Source organism: Rhineura floridana, chromosome 3, assembly GCF_030035675.1.
Source record: "Rhineura floridana isolate rRhiFlo1 chromosome 3, rRhiFlo1.hap2, whole genome shotgun sequence".
NCBI lineage: Eukaryota > Metazoa > Chordata > Lepidosauria > Squamata > Rhineuridae > Rhineura > Rhineura floridana.
In genome coordinates, this window is record NC_084482.1 from 101,933,561 (window position 1) to 101,956,483 (window position 22,923).

At 42.2% G+C, this 22,923-nt stretch overlaps 2 long non-coding RNA genes across 3 annotated transcripts in view; one reads left to right on the forward strand and one right to left on the reverse strand.

The window, feature by feature from the left end:
• LOC133382236 (uncharacterized) overlaps nucleotides 1–22,923 on the forward strand; it is a 125,419-nt gene that overhangs the window by 44,023 nt on the left and 58,473 nt on the right. The gene's annotated exons all lie outside the window — the stretch shown is intronic.
• Nucleotides 1–22,923, reverse strand: part of LOC133382235 (uncharacterized) — a 123,086-nt gene that overhangs the window by 1,402 nt on the left and 98,761 nt on the right. Inside the window, exon 3 of the long non-coding RNA XR_009761862.1 lies at nucleotides 20,394–20,532. This is a non-coding gene — a long non-coding RNA (uncharacterized LOC133382235). The remainder of the gene's footprint in view (nucleotides 1–20,393; nucleotides 20,533–22,923) is intronic.

The following is a 22,923-nucleotide window of genomic DNA, read 5'->3' on the forward strand; positions in this document are numbered from 1 at the left end:
AGAGTTCTACTTTTATGCATCTAACAAAGTAGGCTGTAGTCCATGGAGTCTTAGCTCATACAACAATAATTTAAGGAGTTTTTTTCTTCAACATAGTCAACCTGGCTGCCTCCTGGAGTTGTAAATATGAGATTGTAGGGTTACCAGGTCTCTGGTTTTTGCCCAGAGACTCCAGATTTTGGGGGTCCTCTCCAAGACTCAGCTTTCATTTAAATCTCCAGACTCTCAGCTTTCATTTTAAAAATAATTAAGTTTCTAGGTAGTCTGGTTCAAGAGATCTACACCAAAATGTCAACCACCTCATCCCTGCAAATTCTGCTAAATGAACTCTTAGCAGGCTGCTCTAACCCTGCCCTTTCAGGTTTGTAGCCAATAAGTGAAGTCAGGATTGTGATTGACAAGGGATTTGGTGACCTCCAGGCAATAGCTAGAACCAAGGACAGAAAACGATTGTCTTTTCCTGGTTTGTATCTTTCAGCAGAAGCAAAAGTCGCTTTCTCTGTGTGTGCAGGTCAGGAGATGTAGAACAAAAAAAAAATCAAAGCACGATCTTGGTAGTCAATTGTTTACTGTAACAATTTTAGTTATGATTATAATAAAAGTGTACATGCAGGGTTTTTAAAACTAAATGCAAAAATAGCATATTATACATTTTGAGTAGACATGGTTATGATTGTGCTTTAAATCAGTAGGACTTTTGAGTGAACATAGCAAAGGATTGTGTTTGTCTTGTAAATCTTTCTCTCCCCCTCCAATGCTACTTTTTTTTAAATACTTTTAAAGCAATTAGGCAGGGCTTGCTTAGGTGTCACTACTTTTATTTTGTAGGAAACTAATACTAATTTTATTTTATTTTTAAATGTTCTGCAATAACCATCTGGTTTTGACAATAAACTATTATATGGGGTGTATGTATTTTTACATCTTCAGTGTGTGTGTGCATATGGAATCTTTCCAAAAACCCTGTGAGGTAAGGTTGTTGTGAGGCAGCCCACAAAAAAGAAATAAAGCCATTTAAAACCCAATAACAATAAAACAAGTATGAAACAGTTGCAAAAGAGCTTAAAGTTGCATGATTCTGAATTTTGGTTGGATGAGTGAAATTCCTTATCACTTGAAGTTGCAGTCCTATGCACACTTCCATGTTTGAGTAAGCCCCACTGGATACATTAGGACTTGCTTCTGAGTAAACATGTATAGGATTGCACTATAAATATCTTTACAGGCTGTGTAAATAATAAACATCTTTGACAATAAATATACAAATATTTGTATATTTGCAGTTGTGTTGACAATAATATATAAATATTTCTTCATAAATATATATATAATACTGTAAATATATCATTGCAGGCTGTGTAAATAATAAACATCTTCAACATTTGTGATAAATACACAAATATTTGTATATTTGTACTGTCGTGTCACCAGTAATATATAACTATTTCTTCATACCATGTCCCAATAAGTATCTGATTTCACACTATAGTTGTACATTATTTCCTCTACATCTTAAGTGTGCCCTTCCTCCTTGGGGTGATCATGGTTCCCCTCTGTTGGTTTCACTATGAGGGGCAGATTAGGGTGAGAGATAGTGAGTAGCCCAGCCTTTCCCAACCAGTGTGCCTCCAGATGTTGTTAGATCACAACTCCCATCTTTTCTGACCATTGACAATGCTGGCTGAGGCTGATGGGAGTTGTGGTCCAACAACATCTGGAGGCACACTGGTTGGGGAAGGATGGAGTAGCCTATGGCCACCCAGTAAACTTTGTAGCTGATTTCCATTTAAAAAAAATAATTAAAATGACTTACATGCAGGCAAAGGTTATGAACTAGATTCCCACAATACATTTAAAGCACATCCAACTCACATTTAATGCACATGACTTCCCCCAAAGAATCTTGGGAAGTGTAGTTTCCCCCTCACAGCTATAGTTCCCACCACCCTTAACAAACTACAGTTCCCATGATTCTGTGGTGTGATTCATGTGCTTCAAATGTGTGTTGAATGTGCTTTAAATGAATGGTGTGGATTTGCCCTAGGTGTGCTGTGCATTCATTAGTTAATTGAAAAGAACAATTTTAAAAGATACTTTTATATAATAAATAATAATAAAATTTTATTTTTAGGCCGCCTATCTGGCTGAATGAACAGCCACTCTAGGCGGCGTACATAATTAAATTTAAAATACACTTATAAAATACATAAAAATACAATTATAACATATTCAGTTACCCCCATCTGTACACTATAAAACTAAAATTAACTAGGAATTCTATATGCCCGCTGAAATAGCCATGTTTTTAGTCCTTGGCGGAAACCTACCAAGGAAGGGACATGGCGTAGATCGTATGGCAGAGAGTTCCAGAGGGTGGGGGCCACAACCGAGAATGCCCTCCCTCTGGTCCACACCAGTCTAGCTGTTTTAACTGGTGGGACCAAGAGAAGGTCTTGAGAGGCTGATCTTGTCAGGCGGCATACTTGGTGATGCTGGAGGCGCTCCTTTAGATACACTGGACCGAAACCATGTAGGGCTTTAAAGGTTAATACCAACACCTTGAATTGGGCTCGGTAAACAACTGGTAACCAGTGTAGATCTTCAAGTACCAGGGTGATGTGATCCCGCCGGCGGCTATTCGTAATCAACCGTGCCGCCGCATTCTGTACCAGCTGTAATTTCCGGACCGTCTTCAATGGTAGCCCCACGTAGAGCGCATTACAGTAGTCTAAGCGAGAGGAGACCAGTGCATGCACTACCCGCGGGAGCAGATGAGCCGGAAGATAGGGTTGCAGCCTCTGTATCAGATGCAATTGATACCAAACTGCCTGGCTCACTGCTGATATCTGAGCCTCCATGGACAGCTGGGAGTCAAGAATGACCCCGAGGCTGCGAACCTGGTCCTTCAGGGGCAAACTAACCCCATTCAGCACCAGGTCAATATCTCCTAATCTTCTCTTGTCTCCCACAAGCAGTACCTCGGTCTTGTTGGGGTTCAGTTTCAGCCTGTTGCCTCCCATCCATTCACTTACGGACTCCAGGCACTTGGAAATGGTCTCCGCAGCCAACTCCGGTGAGGACTTAAATGAGAGATAGAGCTGAGTGTCATCCGCATATTGGTGGCACTGCAGCCCAAATCTCCTGATGATGGCCCCCAGCGGCTTTACATAGATATTAAATAGCATGGGAGAGAGGATAGAGCCCTGTGGCACACCACAATTAAGAGGCCAAGGGTCTGAAACCTCCTCCCCCACTGCTACTCGTTGGTGCCTATCAGAGAGATAGGATCGAAACCACTGTAGCACAGTGCCCCCAATTCCCAATCTCTCCAGGCGATCGAAAAGGATACCGTGGTCGACGGTATCAAAAGCCGCAGAGAGATCCAGGAGGACGAGGAATGAGTATTCACCCCTATCCAACGCCCTCCTCAAATCATCCACCAGGGCGACCAAGGCTGTTTCAGTTCCATGTTCAGTCCTGAAGCCCGATTGGAATGGATCTAAATAATCCGCTTCCTCCAAGTGTGTCTGTAACTGTTTGGCCACCACGCGTTCGATCACCTTGCCCAAAAATGGTAAATTGGAGACTGGGCGGAAGTTATTCAAATCTTGGGGATCCAAGGAGGGCTTCTTTAAGATGGGCTTTATTACCGCCTCCTTGAGGGCCGATGGCAATGCCCCCTCTTCCAAGGAGGCATTTACCACCGCCTTGATCCCTTCGCTCAGTCTCTCTTTACAGCTCACAATGAGCCATGTAGGGCAAGGATCAAACAAACAAGTGGTCGGTCTCACAGTAGAGAGCACCTTGTCCACTTCCTCAGAGGGAAGGGTTGTAGCTCAGTGGTAGGGTACATGCTTTGCATGCAAAGGTCCAAACTCCAATCTCTGGAAAAGACTGTTGCCTGGAATCCTGGAGAGCCAATGCTAGTCCATGTCATCAGTACTGAGCTAGATGATATCAAATAGCCTGAGTCAGTATAAAGCAGATTCCTCTGTTCCTAAAAGAGAAAAGAGACGCAAGGGCCACAGTGACTCCAAAATTTATTTATGCATTTTATTTACAACATTTATATACTGCTTTATTGTAAAAAAAAAAAAAACTCAACATAGTTTACAGAAGGAATTAAAAGTGAAATTATTGGAAAAAAACAGTTAAAGACAGGTATATAAAAATATTGAAGATAATAAAACCAACAATGAATTAAAAACAGATAAAATAGCTTCTAATGTCTGGTAGGCTTGTAGATTTGCCTAAACAAAAATGTTTATAGCAGGTGCCAAAATGAGTACAATTTATTTATTTATTTATTACATTTATACCCCGCCTTTCTTTTCATGATAGAAACCCAAGGTGGCTTACATATGGTTCCCAGGCAGTGTCCCAACCAGGCACTGACCAGACCTGACCCTGCTTAGCTTCAGCAGGGTGCTGGACTCATGTGCCTTCAGACCATAGCCTGAGACCAATGAAGGTGCCTGCCTAATGTCAATAGGCAGGGAGTTCCAAAGTGTAGGTGCCCCCACACTAAAGGATCGATTTCTTATAAGAACAAAACAAGTACTATGTGGAACCCATAACATGGAAAACACACCTTGAACTTGGCCTGCTAGCAAATCAGCAACCAGTACAAATTTCAGAGCAGAGGTATTATGTGCTGATAGTGTCTCACTCACATCAGCACTCATGCCACAGCATTCTGCACAAACTGCAGCCCCCAGATCAGGTTTCTGTGACCTTGGCCAACTGGCTGCCAGGAATTTTTTTTAGTTTTGGTTAGGAATCCGGACTGGTTGTGGGATGCTGAGTTTTCTGCCTTACTCATAGGAATCTTTTTGTGGTTGGTATTGTATTGCATTGAGGAAATCATCACTGTATTTAGTTTTTCCTTTTTTATTTGCATTTCATTTACCTCTGACATCAATCCCTTATATCCATAGAAGGAACAATAGTGGTTCCATGTGCTCAGCTCAACCCCCGTAAACCCACTGATGATGCACTTTGTTGGTTACATGAAGGTTGTTTCTTGCCCATAGTGATAAAAAAAAAATTCACATACTGGGAAGTGTGGCTTCAATTGCTGCTGTTTCCAAACTACTGCTGTAAAGGTAGACCAAACCATGTATGTTTTCTCTCTGTCAGTTAGTACTCACTAGAATTGGGTTGGCTGTCAACGTGAGTTTAGAGCAGCCCACAGGGTAGGCAGAAAAGAATCTTCTTAACTCTTACTCATCTAACATCTCCACAACACCAGGCTCCTTTTGGTGACTGGCCTGGACAGAGGGCACTTAAATTCTCCTTGCCAGAACTTGCAGAGCTTGGAAAAGTTACTTTTTTGAACTACAACTCCCATCAGCCCCAACCAGCATGGCCACTGGATTGGGCTGATGGGAGTTGTAGTTCAAAAAAGTAACTTTTCCAAGCTCTGGCCAGAAGCAAGTAGACTAGATCAAATGTTCCCTACACAGGCTCCCTAAGCAGGTGAGAAGAAATGATCCCATCACTTCAGCTGGACTTGAGAATACTCTCATTTAGCTAAGATTTCTATCTTAATTTCCAGTCAGAGAAGTTTTTTTTTTAGTGGTTCATTCATTCATTCATTCATTGGCGATCACTCGTGGCCGAGTAAGATTGTCTTCCAGGGTAAGGTCTTTAACAGTGGGTCTGTAAGTGACTGTGGAGGCCAATTCTGGATCCACACAGCCTCCCACAGTGAGGACATAGGTTTCCAGATGGAAGATGGTCACAATGAGCATTTGCTTGATGTGTCTTCTGCTGAGCTCGTTTGTCCCTTTCGCCCTGTACTCGTGCTTCTTCAAAGTCCATAGCACATTTGATATTCCCAACCTCCAATTAGGATGCTCATGGGCTAAAGCTTCCCAGTTCTCGATGCTATGTTACATTTTTTTAGATTAGCTTTAAGAACATCTTTAAATGTCTTTTGCTGTCCACTGATATTCCGTTTTTCATCCTTAAGTTGGGAGTAAAGTAGCTGCTTTGGAAGACGGTGATCAGGCATTTGAACATGGCCGGTCCAGCAAAGTTGATGTTGGAGGATCATTGTTTCAACACTGGTAGTCTTTGCTTCTTCCAATACGGTAACATTAGTCCGCCTATCTTTCCAAGTAATTTGCAGAATTTTCCGAAGGCAGTGTTGGTGGAATCTTTCAAGAAGTTGGGAATGGCGTTTATAGATGGTCCATTTTTCACAGGCGTATAGTAAGGTCGGTAGTACAATGGCTTTGTAAATAAGCATTTTGGTCTCCCTGTGAATATCTTGATTCTCAAACACTCTATGCTTCATTCAGGAGAATGTGGCACTCGCAGAGCTCAGGCGAAGTTGAATTTCAGCGTCGATGTCAGCTTTTACAGCGAGATGGCTGCCAAGATAAGAAAAGTGATCAACATTCTCCAGCATCACACCATTAAGCTGGATTAATGGTACTACAGAGGGATTGGTTTGCACCTGCTGATGAAGCACTTTGGGTTTTTTTACGTTAAGCGAGAGGCCAAGCTTTTCATATGCTTCTGCAAAGACATTTAGGATAGTTTGAAGATCTTCCTCTGAATGTGTGGAGACTACATTATCATCGGCATATTGAAGTTCTACAACAGAGGTTGTAATTACCTTACTTTTTGCTTTCAGCCTACTGAGATTAAAAAGCTTTCCATCTGTTCGATATGTGATTTCCACGCCAGTGGGAAGTTTCCCCTCAACAAGGTATAGAATCATGGCAATGAAAATAGCAAATAAGGTCGGAGCAATGACACATCCCTGTTTGATGCCTGATCCCACTTTGAATGGATCACTTTGAGAGCCATTGTTGTCCAGAACTGTCGCCGTCATGTTGTCATGAAGGAGTCGCAAAATATTCACAAATTTATCAGGGCATCCAATTTTCAGAAGGATGGTCCAGAGAGTGGTTCGATTTACAGTGTCAAAGGCCTTAGTCAGATCAATAAACGCCATATACAGAGGTCAGTTTTGCTCCCTGCATTTTTCTTGAAGCTGCTGTGCAGTGAAGATCATATCCACTGTCCCCCTGGAAGGGAGGAAACCATTTTGAGATTCTGGGAGGACATCCTCTGAGATCGGTGAGAGGTGATTTGCGAGGATCCTTGCAAGGATTTTACCTGGGGTAGCTAGCAGAGATATACCTCTGTAGTTCCCACAATCTGTTCTATCACCGTTCTTGAAAAGAGTGATAATTATGGCATCCCTAAAGTCTTCCGGGATCTCCTCCCTCATCCAGATTTTTTTGATGAGCTTATGAAGTTGTTGTGTAAATTCAGGACCACCCTCTTTAAAGACTTCAGCAGGAATCCCATCAGGTCCACTAGCTTTGTTCTTCTTCATTTGATTGATGGCTTTACTGACTTCATCCAAATTAGGGAATACTGCAAGCTCATCTCTAATTTGTTGTTGTGGAATTTGCAAGAAGATCTCATCAGCCACATAAGAGTTACAATTAAGGAGGTCATGGTAATGCTCTTTCCAGCACAGTGCAATAGATTCTTTATCCTTAAGAAGTTTGGTACCATCTACTGAACGTAAGGGATTTGTACCATAATTTGTTGGCCAGTAGATGGCCTTTGTGGCATTAAAAAAGCCCCATGCATCATGAGCATCTGCAAAATGCTAGATTTCTTGAGCTTTCTTTATCCACCAGGTGTTCTTAAGTTCTCTAGATCTTCTTTGGACCTCAGCCTTTGCACTGGCATAGACGTTTTTCTCAGCAGCACAGTTAATGTCTTTTTGCCATATCTGGAAGGCTTTCCTTTTGTTGTCAATGATATGTTCAATCTCACTATCATTCTCATCAAACCAATCCTGATGTTTCTTAGTTTGGTATCCAATAGTTTGTTCACATGCTGCAATAATGGAAGTCTTCAGTTTAATCAAGTGTTCCTCGACGTTTTCAGGGAGTTCTGTAGGTAGATGTTTCTTGAGAGTTGTTTGAAAGCAAGCTCACTTAATAGGATCTTGAAGGGCGTGGATGTTCATTTTAAGCCTTCGTTTTCTTCCTTGGAGCCTACGTTGAAGAACAATATTAATGGCTATAGTGGATTGAATTAACTGGTGATCTGTCCAGCAGTCATCAGCACTTGTCATGGCCCTAGGAGTACATCACAACGATCTCTGGCACGGCCAATTACGTAATCCAGGAGATACCAGTGTTTTGACCGAGGGTGCTTCCATGATGTTTTAAATTTATTTTTCTGGCAAAAGAGTGTGTTTGTAATAACAAGATTATGCTCTGCACATTTAGTCAGAAGTAGAATGCCATTCAGGTTGCTACTGCCAACTCCTTCTTTCCCAATGGTTTCTGGCCATAAATCAAAATCACACCCAACTCTTGCATTGAAATCGCCCAGGAGGATAATTTCATCCTCCTTAGGTATCTCTGATAAGATGGTGTCCAGCTGGGTATAAAAAATTTCCTTGATGTCTTCATCAGCATCTAATGTTGGTGCATAAGCACTTAGAATAGTTGCCTGCTGGTTTTTAGCAAGTTTTAACCGGAGAGTTGAGAGTTGTTCATTAATGCCAATAGGAACTTCTGACAAGAGCTTCACAAGATTATTTTTAATAGCAAAGCCTACTCTATGTATTCATCTTTCTTGTTCAGGCAGTCCTTTCCAGAAGAAGGTGTAACCTCCTTTTTCTTCCTTCAATTGTCCCTCTCCTGCTCTTCGAGTTTCTTGGAGTGCTACTATGTCAATATTAAAATGTCTCAACTCTCCCAAAATGATGGCAGTCCTGCATTCAGGACATTCACTATCTGTATTGTCCAGCAATGTCTGTATATTCCATGTGCCAAAATTGAATTGTCTTTTGCGACCGCTAAGTGGTGACTCCACTGGATGCGGTGATCCAGTCAGGGAGAGGAATGAAGCAGACTATGTTTAGGGCACCTTTTCTAGCCCCCTCCCCATACGAGGTGAGCAGAGTGGATCCTGAATACGACTGCTCAGTCGTGGATATAGCTGCCAAACTACTCAACTGCCTCGGTCCTTGAGTCAGGACAACTGAGTCTGTAACCACCGCCATGTGCCGGTCCATGACTAGGGGCTTCTGGATTTCACAGTCCTGCCACCGTTGGCATTTGCCGATCACCATGAGACTTTTGTTTTGTTTTGGTTGGAAGACGCCTGTGTGTGAATTTGTTTTATGTGGGGAGATCAGTGCATGACGATCAACACACAATCTTGACAGAAAAAGGCTTTGATCCAATGGCATGGAAGCCACGACGATTGGAAGTCTTTTATCTGCTGCAGCCTTCATCCGCGTTCACAGCCATTGTAACATATACATTGTTATCCTCCGCCTGTTCTGCCATTGAGGACATTCTTGGATCGTTCTTTGTCTGGTTCCTCTCCCTTGACATTACCACCATGGGTGACCCTGCTGGGAGTACATGACTCCCGACGGCATCACTCATAGGGTGCACTGGAACACACAAGCCCACTCACCACTATAAGGTAACAATCCAGCGAGGGGTTTTTAGTGGTATGGTTCAAGCAACTGTGGTTGATGCTTAATGTATCATGCTTAATGACATCAGTAGGGCCCACCTCTGTGACATCATTAGGGCCCACCCCTATGGCATCACTAGGGGCCACCCCCATGACTTCCCTAGTGCCCGTCCCATGACATCCTAAGGCTTACACCCATATCATCACAATGGCCTACCCCTGAAATCACAGGGTCTGGGATGCGTCTGACCTGGCAACCCTAGTCATCAGTCTTCACACAATGTAATACGTCATGGGGAATCTCAAACCAGGGTTACAGCAGCCAGCCTTCAGTCTCTTACAGTCTGTGCCACCCATCCTTGGGAGTCTTTGATGAGCCAGTCACACTAGGCTCCATAGGGTAAGTACACCCTTTAGGAAGAAAAACTCAGCTGACCCCATGGCCTGAAGGTGTACCTTGCAGCTCAGTGGAGAGACCCCATTAAAACCCTTCCTTCTGGGCTGGAAGTCCAAGCACCTTGTCCCATTCAGTAACAATACAGACTTTTACCTCACATCATACCTGCTTTAATTTTCCTCATCTATCCAGTCTAATATTTGATCTCCCGCCTGTCTGTGACTACGTCTTCTGCTTCTGGCCCTCTATTTCTGTTTGCCTATATCCCCAGGCCCATTCCTGACCATGCTACCTGCCTCTGACTTTTGTTCCCATTGCTCCATATCAGACTCAGACTTCATAGCAGCCTGTCGCAAGCTAGGCCCCAGGCCTGACACACTGTCACCTCTGTGCATGGCACCCGTTGCTGGAATTAAGGAGTGGCTACTATGGCAGACATTACTGTGAGAACTGGCTGTCAGCTACCCACAATGCACAAAGATCAAAGCTGCATCGAGTGACTTTGTTCCATTGTTTTGAAAGTTCAGCCTGTGTGACCTGAATGCCTTTTAAAAGCAATTCCTTTTAAAAGTTTGTTGTGCATTGCCAGGTTTTAAATGGAGGAACTTTTGCTAAATGAAATATAATACAGGACATGTTTCCAAGGCAGTAACATAGAAGCATTTATGTTTACTATTCAGAGCAGACAAAGCCCAAGGAAAGTCTCTCGTAATAAAGGAGAGAGTATTGATCTCAGAAATGTGTATACCTCTGATTTTCCTGGTGGTCTCGCACTACAGTTCATTAAAAAGCTATTGTGGGTTGTTTGAGTTGCTTTTGGGGATGGGTACTGTCTTTTTAAAACCGCTTTTTTAAAATGTAAAAACAGTATGTCAGACTATTGGCCCTCAATTAATGTGGCTAGTAATTTTTCCATCACAAGGTATCTACCTGTTAACTTTACAATGACTGGAGGCAGTCCAAGGCCATTGAAATCAGTTACTCTTACTAGTGCTCAGCTGTGCACTAAATTACAAACACCCCTTATATTCTCTACTACTTCCAAGATGAAGTGGAATTCACTTTACTTTCTATTTAAGGTTTTCTGGTTCTCAAAAAAGGGGGTAGAAAAAATTATGTTGCAAATAGAGGGAAAATATATAGGTAAACTTGCCACTTTTGGAAAGAATAACGGTTTATCTGATATAAATATACTTCAGTCTGCAGTATTTTAAGCAAGCACAATGCCTTGTAGCAGGTTGTTAAATGCATGCACATGCTGATATCTTGTGAATTTGATGACCAGACTCTTTGAAAACACAGTGGCTTTGTCTAACACAGTGCTAAGCCATGGCTGTTTAACAAACCACACATTAACCATGAGTTCCACAGACAATCAAACAAACCATGGCTTGTTTCTCTAGAGCTTGTTTTGTTTTCCAGCTGCTCTTGCTTCATGCCTTTGTAGCTTGGTGAGTGTTTGAGGGTTTGTGCATAACGCTAAGCCATGATTTCATAAACTGTAGTTAAATAAACCATAGCTGAGTATTATGTGTAAACCAGGCCAATATGATATACATCCAAATTTTGGGCTTAGTGCCATCAGGGAGGCCCGGAGGGTGATGACAAGATCTAGGGCCTTCTCAGTGGTGGCCCCCGAACTATGGAACAGTCTCCCCGAGGAAGTACGCCTGGCGCCGACTCTGCTCTCCTTCCGGCGCCAGGTCAAAACCTTCCTATTCTCTGAAGCATTTTAAGTTACACTGATTTACTTTTTAAAATGTTTATTGTATTGGATTGATGATTGTATTTTAGTATTATTTTGTTATTCATTGTATTTTTATGCTATTTTATGTTCACCGCCCAGAGAGCTATTGCTAGTCGGGCGGTATATAAATTTAATAAATAAATAAATAAATAAATAAATATAAATTTCATTCTGCTGCAGTATTTTGCTCAGATATATCTAGCTCCATCAAGAACCTTGCCTACTGAATTAGAATGAAGGAAAGAACAGATGTTGTCCTGGCCCTGGCCCATCCCCCCAAAGTGATTGAAAGAGTTTTCTCAAGACAAAGCCTTGACAGAATTCAAAATAAATAAGTGGGGCTCTGAGAGAAAGAGAAAGGGGAAGGGAGGCAAAGTCATTTGTCACTTGCTTACAACCACTCCTTGCCTTCAGTATTTCTCCACCTGTCCTTATTCACACTCTTCAACCCATACTCAATCACTCTGCTCCCTTGCTCCAATCAACCCCTCGCACTATCCTGTAACTCAACACTCCCCTTCACCATCCTCCCCCGTCCTCCACTCCTGCTTAGCACTTTTCACCTTCCCCATCTCATGCTGCCACAGAAGTATCATTAATAAGAGACTATGTTCTTATTCTATTCATGGAGGGTGGGTCTCTCAACTATGACATCTGAGTGGAGCCTCGGTGTTCAAAGGCACCATGTCTCTGAATAACTGTTCGGAGGTGAGGGGGAAGCAAACAGGAAAGTGGTTGCTTTCATGCTTTACTGTAGGTTCCCCAGAAGCATTTGGCTAGCAATTTTTGGAAATAAGGTGCTGGACTCCATGGACCCTTATTCTGAGCCAGCCTAAGGTGGTCACTTATGCATGGCCAAAAAAAAACCCCAAACCCCAAATGTATCATCAAAGAAAGAGGACCAAAAAAAGGACAACATTTGTGTATGCAAATATAGAAATAGTGACTTTAATTTAAATAGAAATACAAAACATCTCACTACAAGGGGGAAAACTATGAGCTGCTCAGGCTGCTGTCCAGGTGCAAACAATTGAAGGGCAACCTCAAGAGCCCTGGACTTGGCCCAGACAGCCCTTTATACAGAGGACACCTTCGAACAGAAAATTATCCTCCAGTAGCTTTTTATTTATTTATTAAATTTGTATCCCACCCTTCCTCCCAAAGCTTTTTGAATAGAGGACTGTGTTACTGAGAAGCTCAGTTCTGATTGAACTCTGCACATCCCCCAGAATTATTTTTTCACTGTGTCTTTGTCATGATCAATGTGCACTCTGCCATTGCGAATGTTACAATAGTTTATGCTAAGCATCCTCCCATTAAAGGAAGCCCTGGTGATTCATACCTGATTGATTGATTAGATTTATTATTCTTGCATATTGCTTAGACTAAAAAATAGTCTCAAGTGTAAAATGCCGCCCTGGACTCCTGCTGGGAGGAAGGGCGGGACATAAATCTAATAATTAATAAATAAATAAAATCTTATTAAACAATGGACAATATCAACGCAGAAACAATTGTAAAACACACACACTAAACCCCAGATTAAGTAAGTGTAACAACAATGTCATTAAAGGTGCCCATTTGCCCAGGAGAATGATCATGTTTTTACTTGATACCTCTAAAGCAGCCATTAACTCCCCAGAACTTTTACCATATCTAATACAAGTATCCATCTCTATGCCCCTATTCAGATATTAATTCACTGTAGGAAAACTCAACAGAGCATCCTCCAGTAAGCATCTTCCACTGGTAATTGGATTAAGTCTAAATTTACATTTCCTGGGAAACGTCACCTTTCTCCATAAGGACATCTCAGTCATCTGGCTGCAAGTTCTGATTGGTCAAAGACACTTCATGATCTCCCTGCCACTCTCCAGTGGGAAAATGATACTGTGATATCTAATGCCAGTGGCATGACAGTAGCATATAAGCACCACCTTCTCATTCATTCATCATTGATGATCACTCATGGCCGAGTAAGATTGTCTTCCAGGGTAAGGTCTTTAACAATAGGTCTGTGACTGTGGAGGCCAATTCTGGATCCACACAGCCTCCCACAGTGAGGACATAGGTTTCCAGGTGGAAGATGGTCACGATGATGATTTGCTTGACGTGCTTGATGGAAGATGGTTACGATGAGGATTTGCTTGACATGCCGTCCGCTTAGCTTGTTCATCCCTTTCGCACTGTACTCGTGCTTCTTCAAAGTCCATAGCACCTTTGATAATCCGACCTCCAATTGGGATGCTCATGGGCTAAAGCTTCCCAGTTCTTGATGCTCATGTTACATTTTTTTAGATTCACTTTAAGAACATCTTTAAACCTCTATAGCTGTCCACCGATGTTCTGTTTTCCATCCTTAAGTTGGGAGTAAAATAACTGCTTTGGAAGACTGTGATCACGCATTCCAACAACATGGCCGGTCCAGCAAAGTTGATGTTGGAGGATCATTGTTTCAACACTGGTAGTCTTTGTTTCTTCCAATACGCTAAGATTGGTCTGCCTATCTTCCCAAGTAATTTGCAGAATTTTCCGGAGGCACCGTTGGTGGAATCTTTCAAGAAGTTGGGAATGGCGTTTATAGATGGTCCATGTTTCACAGGCATACAGTAAGGTCAGTAGTACAATGGCTTTGTAAATAAGCATTTTGGTCTCCCTGCAAATATCCCGATCCTCAAACACTCTATAATAATAATAATAATAATAAATTTAATTTCTTCGTCGCCTATCTGGCCAATGGCCACTCTAGGCGACTTACAAAATTGTTAAAATACAATTGATAAAATACAGTAATACAATATAAAAACAATACATCTGCAGCAACAATATTAAAACTGGGCAGGAGGCATTACAGTTATAACAATTAACCCTCCCCGGATACCCGAAGGCCTGCTGAAAAAGCCAGGTCTTTAAGGCTTTCCGAAACACATTTAGGGAAGAGGTGTGCCGGAGATCTTGTGGGAGGGAGTTCCAAAGAGTGGGGGCCGGCACTGAGAATGCCCTCTCTCTTGTACCCGCCAATCTGGCTGTTTTTGTTGGCAGGATTGAGAGAAGGCCCTGTGTGGCCGATCTTGTCGGGCGGCATAATTGGTGGCGTTGAAGGCGCTCCGTGAGATAAACTGGGCCGGAACCATGTAGGGATTTAAAGGTCAATACCAACACCTTGAATTGGGCTCGGAAAACAACTGGTAGCCAGTGTAGGTCGAACAACACTGGTGTGATGTGATCTCGGCGGCGACTATTCGTAAGTAGTCGAGCCGCCGCATTTTGTATCAGTTGTAATTTCCAGACCATTTTCAAGGGTAACCCCACGTAGAGCACATTACAGTAGTCCAAACAAGAGGTGACCAGGGCATGTACCACTAGTGGGAGCTGGTGAACAGGAAGGTAGGGTTGCAGCCTTCGTATGAGGTGTAGTTGGTACCAGGCTGCCCGGCTCACTGCCGAAATCTGAGCCTCCGTGGACAGCCTGGAATCAATCACAACCCCAAGGCTGCGGACCTGGTCCTTTATGGGTAGACTCACCTCGTTGAACTTCAGGTCAATGTCGCCCAACCTTCTCTTGTCCCCCACAAGTAGTACCTCGGTCTTATCAGGGTTCAACTTCAGCTTGTTCCTATGTTTTCCCTTGTCCTTTGTTTTCTATGTCAGAGCTTGGAAGTAACTCGTTAGAAATAATGAGTTACCTGTAATTTATTACTTTTTTGTGTAACGACTGGGTAACTTTGTTACATTTTGTTTGTAACAGAACGAGTGGTAATTTCATTACTTTTCAGCTGCAACTGTAACGTTTCCTGCGTTACGTTTGGATGTTACTGGGGGGAAGCAGGGGAAGTCTTCTGCTGCTGTGATTGGTGGATGAAAGACATGTGCCTTATACTGGGCTTCTACGCAGAGCTGCTCTTCCCTTGTGCTCTGTGTTAGGAGGCACGAGGGATGAAATGGAGAGAAAGAGAAAAAAATTGCTTCAAGAATGGATGGTGGTGGAGAGAGGAGCGGAGGGAGAAAGCCTGAGGGCAAGGATGGAGGAGGCAGCAGCAGAATGGAGGTGAGGAGCTCTGTGTGTGAGAGGGTTACCAGACCTTTCTGGCTTTCAGGGGTGATCTCTGGACTCACTCCAAATGTCACTCACCCTCCCCCACCACCTGCCTGCTAGCACACTGGCCCTACCCCCACTCACTCCCTCACTCGTCCTAGCACCCCCATCCCCACTCTCTTGCTCGTGCTCACTCAGCCATCCCCTCTCGCACACTCCCTCACCCGTCCTAACACCCCCACCCCCACTTTCTTGCCCACGCTCGCTCAGCCATCCCCTTGCACTCCCTCATTCATCCTAACACCCCACCCCCACTCTCTTGCCTGTGCTCGCTCAGCCATCCCTTCTCACACACTCCCTCTCTCGTCCTACCATCCCTACCCCCACTTTCTGGCCCGTGCTCACACACTCCCTCACTTGTCCTGATACCACCACCCCCGCTCTCTTGCCCCCCTCTCTGCCCCCTCTCACCCCATCACTCACTCCCTCACTCGCTCTACCAGCCCCCCACTCCCCCCCCTGCTCACTCATTTCACCCCAGTACATGATAGCAACACTGCTGCCAGGAGGCCTGGTCCACAGGGAAGGCCCAGTCCACAGGGAGGGCCCTGCCTACCAGCCACTCCTACCCACCACTAGTATTAAATTGTGATTCATCTGGCAGTCTGGTGGTCTTCTGTGCATGGAACGGGGGTTGTCATATGTCTTCAGGCAGCCTCACTTTCAAAGGAAAATGACCACATTTAAGCATTGTCTCATTGCTTGGGCCAATTGGAGCACATAAGATGAAGTCACAGAGGTGAGATTGTATATTTTCTCGGAGAGAAACGGTGAGTTGGTGTGTCTGAGCATGAATGGAAAAAACAGCAGCAACATTCCTAGATCAAATGTATTTGAGGTTCCAGCAGCAAAATCAGCAGCTTAACAAGGACCTCAGAGTCAGCATGAGCTATCTGGAAACCTCCCAAGTACAGATGATGCAGACTGTGGAGTCTCAGTGTGAGATGAGAGAGCATTTGCAATTTGCAATTGAACCAGCTGACAATCTCACCAAGTTTGAACATTTCTCCTTGTGAAATTGCAAAATATTAAAATGCCAGCAATCAGTGGCTTAAATCCATAAGTGCCTTGCAAGATTTTTCCACCCCAATTTCTGTAATTTTCCCCTCCTACTACAGTCTCTGTGCCACATCCCATACCGTTCCAGAAGAGTTAGGGTTCAGAAGAAGGGCTTTTGGGGGCACAGGGGACTGCAGTGTGGAGCAGGAGCTGGTAAAGCCCTGTTGTGTGACCAGAGTTCCACTCACATTTCTAATGATCTAACATTGTTTCCTGCCGCCTAACTGAGCAGAGCAGAGGGAGCCGTGTCAGCTGGTCCAGAGGAGAAACCAGCAAGCCAACTCTCAGAGAGCAAGCAAAGAGGGAGAGCTAACAGGAGTTTGGCAGAGGAGGTCAAGGGGGAGGTCCCTAACAATCTTTTCCTTTGTATGGCACACCACATACCAGTGGGACTCTCCTATTTACCCTGAAGGAGGACAAGACAAAGCACAGGAAGGAAGGAAGGAAGGAAGGAAGGAAGGAAGGAAGGAAGGAAGGAAGGAAGGCAGTAGAGACTATGGATGGGAAGGATACTCCAGTGGTAGTCACCTTGAAGATGTGTGCAATGTTTGTTTTCTTGCCTGAGAACAACATGGCATACAAGTGCAACAAGTGCAAACTGGTGACGCTGTTGGAAGAAAAAGCAAGGGGCCTGGAATGAAGAGTGGCCCCACTGAAGAGTATAAGAGAAGATGAAGAGTTATTAGATAGGATGCTGGAACAACAACAGCAAAGAGAAGTACAGGAGGTGGAAGAACAGCATGTTGAAGCAGAAGAGGAGACTGTTGTGGAGAGCAACAACAAAGTGGAGGAAACTCTGTGGAATAAGATGACAGGAGCAGAAGAATGAAAAGACATCCATCTCCGGTGGAACTACAGAACTGCTTCCAGGCACTTGAGGATGAGACTAGAGAACAGTCTGCAGGGGAAGAATTACAGGAGACCCCACGTGACAGCAAGCAAGAGGCTGAAGCAAGCAGAGGCAATGAAACCATGCCCTGTGACAAGAAGAAGAGAAGAGTGGGAGAGGTGGGAGACTCTCTATTGCATAGGATTAAAACCCAAGTATGTTGAGAAGATCCATGGACTTGCCAGGTATACTGCCACCCTGGAGGATGGATTAGAGAAGTGATGGAAGGGTTGCCATATCTCATAAAGACCACTGACAGATATCCCTTTTTCTCATCCATGTGGGAACGAATGATACTGCCAAGTGTAGTTATGAAGAAATCACATCAGCTTTGAAGCTCTGGGAAGGAAACTCAAGGACTTTGGGGCCAGATAGTTTTAACAGAGATAAGTGCAAAGTTCTACACCTAGGAAAAAGAAACCAAATGCACAGTTATAAGATGGGGGATACCTGGCTCAGCAATACTACATGTGAGAAGGTTCTTGGAATTGTTGTTGATCACAAGCTGAATATGAGCGAACAGGGTGATGTTGCTGCAAAAAAGGTGAATGCTATTTTAGGCTGCATTAACAGAAGTATACTTTCCAAATTGCATGAAGTATTGGCTCCCCTCTTTTTGGCACTGGTTAGGCCTCATCTTGTGTATTGTGTCCAGTTCTGGACACCACACTTTAAAAAGGATGCAGACAAACTGGAACGGGTTCAGAGGAGGGCAACGAGAATGATCAGAGGACTGGAAACAAAGCCCTATGAGGAGGGAGTGTAAGAACTGGGCATGTTTAGCCTGGAGAAGAGAAGACTGAGGGAAGATATGATAGCACTCTTCAAGTACATGAAAGGTTGTCACATAGAGGAGGGCCGGGATCTCTTCTCGATCATCCCAGAGTGCAGGACATGGAATAATGGGCTCAAGTTGCAGGAAGCCAGATTTCGACTGGACATCAGGAAAAACTTTGTAAGTGTTAAGAGTGGTATGATGATGGAACCAATTATCTAGAGAGGTAGTGGGCTCTCCATCACTGGAGACCTTCAAGAGGCAGTTGGACAGCCACCTGTTGGGTTTGCCTTGATTTGATTCCTGCATTGAGCAAAGGGTTGGACTTGATGGCCTTATAGGCCCCTTCCAACTCTACAATTCTGTGATCCAACAATGGGTTGAATCCAGGCTTTAGTCCTAGATCGGGGTACTTTCAAAGAAAGGAATAAATTCCACTTTTTTGGAGTGATGCACCAAAGCAACCTCCACATTAGCTACATAGGAACACAGGAAGCTGCCTTATACTGAGTCAGACCCTTAGTCCATCTAGCTCAATATTGTCAAAACTGATTGGCAGTGGCTCTCCAGAGTTTCACACAAGATTCTTCCCAGTCCTGACTAGAGATGCAGGGAATTGAATCTGGAACCTTCTTCATGCAAGATAATTGCCCTACCACTGAGCCACGGTTCTTCCTCTTCCCTTGTCTAGGCCTTCTAAATGTGATGGTGTTGATGCTGGTTGGAGTTTAGGCTGGGTTACTGTTTTTCTAATAGATGTGTGATTTTATTCTGTTTTTGTTTTATATTTTGTATTAGTATTGTAAGCACTCCTGTGCTTCACTCTGGAGGAAAGGCTGGTATAAGAACTCTGAATTATTATTATTATTATTAATAATAATAATAATAATAATAATAATAATATTTAGCTTTCTTTTGTGCAGAATCAACCTTTATTGGATAGCAACTAGCAATTTAATTCAAATAAAAAGATGGTAGCCCACACCATCAATAGTGCCAAATCAAGCCATATGTCCACAAAGAACTTGTACTTTACACTGCAGTGATCAATTTGAACCTTGCTGTATTTGTTAATAAAAACATTTTCTGAAGTTGTTGCGTATTTTAACAAGCATCTGCATAACCATCTGTAAAATATGCAAATTCCCATGATTAATATTCCCCATAACCTTACTGCAACCATTTTTCGTCAAGAATGCATTCATTTTCAAGAAACATAGTTTATACTGAAAGCACATTTACATTTTATTATCCCTAAATGCTTAACTACCATAACTAATGCTTGATTAATAAATAGCTATCTCATGCCGCTACTTTAAACTTCACAATTTATACACAATTCTTTCTTGATGTTGACTGTGGTCCTTTTTAAAACAGTTGCATGGAACGACAAAAGGTCAAAATAAGTAAAACAGATTTAATTCACATTGTCCCATAAGCTACAATTTATTGTTCTACCAAACCTAATTAAATCCTGGGCAAAGTCATAAAGTTTATAGACCCTATTAAAAACTGGAATTGGAGGACAAGATCTTAATGTGTTGTGGACAATCATCTGACTTGCAAATCTCTACTGGACATGCTTATTTTGTAGGTGTCTTACAGAGAAGCAGTAAATTATTAACATAAAAAGGATGCCTTCAATTTACTTATCCAATAAGCACATCTGCAATCTCTTGCACAAAACAATGGCATTTAGAACCTGTAATCAACTACAAAATGACAGCTTTATGTTAAAATTGAGACACCATATTTCACCCTTTTTCTTTTATTGTTTTTATTCCCACTAACTGCTCACTTGCCAATGCTACAGTTACTGGAACATTATGGATTTTAGGTTGCTTTGAGTTCTAGGGAAACAGCACTGAACAGCCTCCACCAAGATATCATAATTCAGAGAACAATCAAAGATGAATGGGTCTTCAAGGGTGCCAAATTTTCAGAACAGACACTCACCTGGGGACTGCAAGCATGTATCTTTCTGTGGCATTTGGTTTCCAAAAATTTGCAATACAGTAGTTTCCTGAATGATGTGCCTGGATAGGCCTACACATCTGGATTCATCCATACAAAACGAACACAAAATATGAGATTCCTGAGAAATGGAAACATCCAACATGCAGTCATGGAATTACACTTTTCCCCTAAATTCTGTTGCATAGATTCCCAGTCTTTTTGGCTTTTCCAGTTAACTTTAATCCAAACAAAGGAAACCCACATTGCATTTGAGTTTTACTATTGCAATAGGCAGTAGTGGAGAAAAAGTCTCCGCTCTCATTGATTTGACTATGGAGCTGCCATGCACCCACAGAGAACAGGGTTGTTTTTAAAAGTTACAGCAGAGTTTGTTAATGTAATTATCTTTATATTTAAAGGCACCTTTCCAAGGTTAAAATGGCACCTTGTACAACTAAATGCATCCCACACAATTTCAATCATCATTGTTATACTAATAGGAACCATTCATTTTTCATAGACAGGTGTGCAAAGCTAAGATGTCTAGTCATTTAATTGAAATTACAGCAGGAATTAATTATACGATTAACAGTTCCCTAAAGTGACATGAGAAAGCAGTACCCACAACTGGAAGGAGGTTCAGTGATAGAACATAAAGGTTATAAGGACTGATTACGATGTAAATGTGAATCAAAAGAATACACATGATGCCTCTTGAATTCAAAAGGATTAAATAAACATGTGTATATCAGGGGGGGAATCAGACCATATGAAAGGAAATACAAAATGACACTAAAATACAAGGTATGTAGATCCTAGAGGTGAGGCAGGGAAAATGAATTAATATGTAGAAATGCTCACCCACTGGAAGTATTTTATACAGCATATAAAGTTAATAAACCAAATTATTCATCATTTACATAAGTTGACTAGTGGTATTTAGGTATTATACTGCCAAAAACAAAAACACAAGAATCAGTTTCAGCTGTTCTGTGTGCAGTACCTAGAGAATTCTCTCTCAGCATATTTTATCTATTTGCCTTCTGATGTTAATACATTTCTCAAATATGTACTCTAGTGTACGAGATTTACCAATTGTAATCTATCTTTTTTTTCTTCTTCAGCTGTGTAAATGCAAAAGTGGCCACATGGGATAATAAAGTGAGCCAGTTGGCTTTTTAAAACTCATCCTAGACATTCTTACCAAAAGCAATAAAGAGTCTTTAACCATAGTGGAAATAAAATCAATGATCTGAACTTCAGTGGAGCTAGTTTGGACTTTTAAAACTAAATCTGCAATATTATTAGATTTGATTTTAAAAATTAACTTCATATAAAAATCCCACTAAAATTAATGTGCCCCAAATCCAAAAACTAATATCCAGTCCCTACTAAACTTGATGGATGTAAATGATGCAAATTGGGATCTGCACCTCATTGTTATCCATGTAGGTATGGCGGGGGGAGGCAAAGGTGAACAGTAATTAACCCACACAAGCACAGTTAATACAACTAGATGAGCTAAGACACTTTATTCAGAAAATTTACCAAGATTCCATATTCAGTATAGCTGATGACTCATTCCAAAGTCTATCTTGCTGGCAAGGAACCCTCTGTGATATTCATTAACTCTCATGGTCTCTTCAAAAGATGGGATGGATGCAAATTCCTAATAGTCTAGGCAATTCAGAAAGTCTCCTATGTCCTTTTTAGCACTTAGTTATACTCCACCCTGGGCCATATGTCAGATGTAACAAAGCACAACTGCTTTGAAGCTTATAGTTTTCATCATATTTAAAGATATTTTATTCTAGTGCACGGGGTGGCGAACCTGTGGCTCTCCAGATGTTGTTGGACTCCAGCTCCCATCAGCTGCAGCCACCATAGCCATTGGCCAGAGATAGGGATGGAAAGAGCTGACAATTTTGGTTCTCTCAGTTTTACATTTTTCCAATCTTAAATTTGGTTCTCCACATTTCTGCAGCAATTTGCGGTTTTTTTAAAAAAAAATCCTCATGAAAATTCTCCAGCATTTTAGTGAAAATTTGTCCTACTAAACACAGTTTTGTATGCAGTTTTGACTAACGTACACATTTTTGCAAGCAATTTCTCCTAATATAATGCATTTTTGTATGTTATTTTCACTAGTATATTCATATTTATGCACACTTTCCCCTCATATATGAATTTTTGCAAATTGTTTAGTTGGAGAACTGCATTGCAAAATTTGGATAAGTGTGAATTTCAAAAGATGGGCGTGTTTTGGTTCTCATGTTGTTTCAGAAAGTGCGAATTTGATAAATTCAGCTTTAAATGTGAACCGAAACAAATTTCTCCCCAATGGGAACTATAATCCAGGAACATGTGGAGGGTCACAGATTTCCTATCCCTGTTCTAGTGTATCTAGGGAGGACTATAGGATCTTCCGATTGATTAAACAAACAACTTTGCACTGTTCATGAAAGGAAGTAGCATGGCAAGTATACTTAGTGAATTCCTTCCACTATGAACAAATATATCTACATTTCCT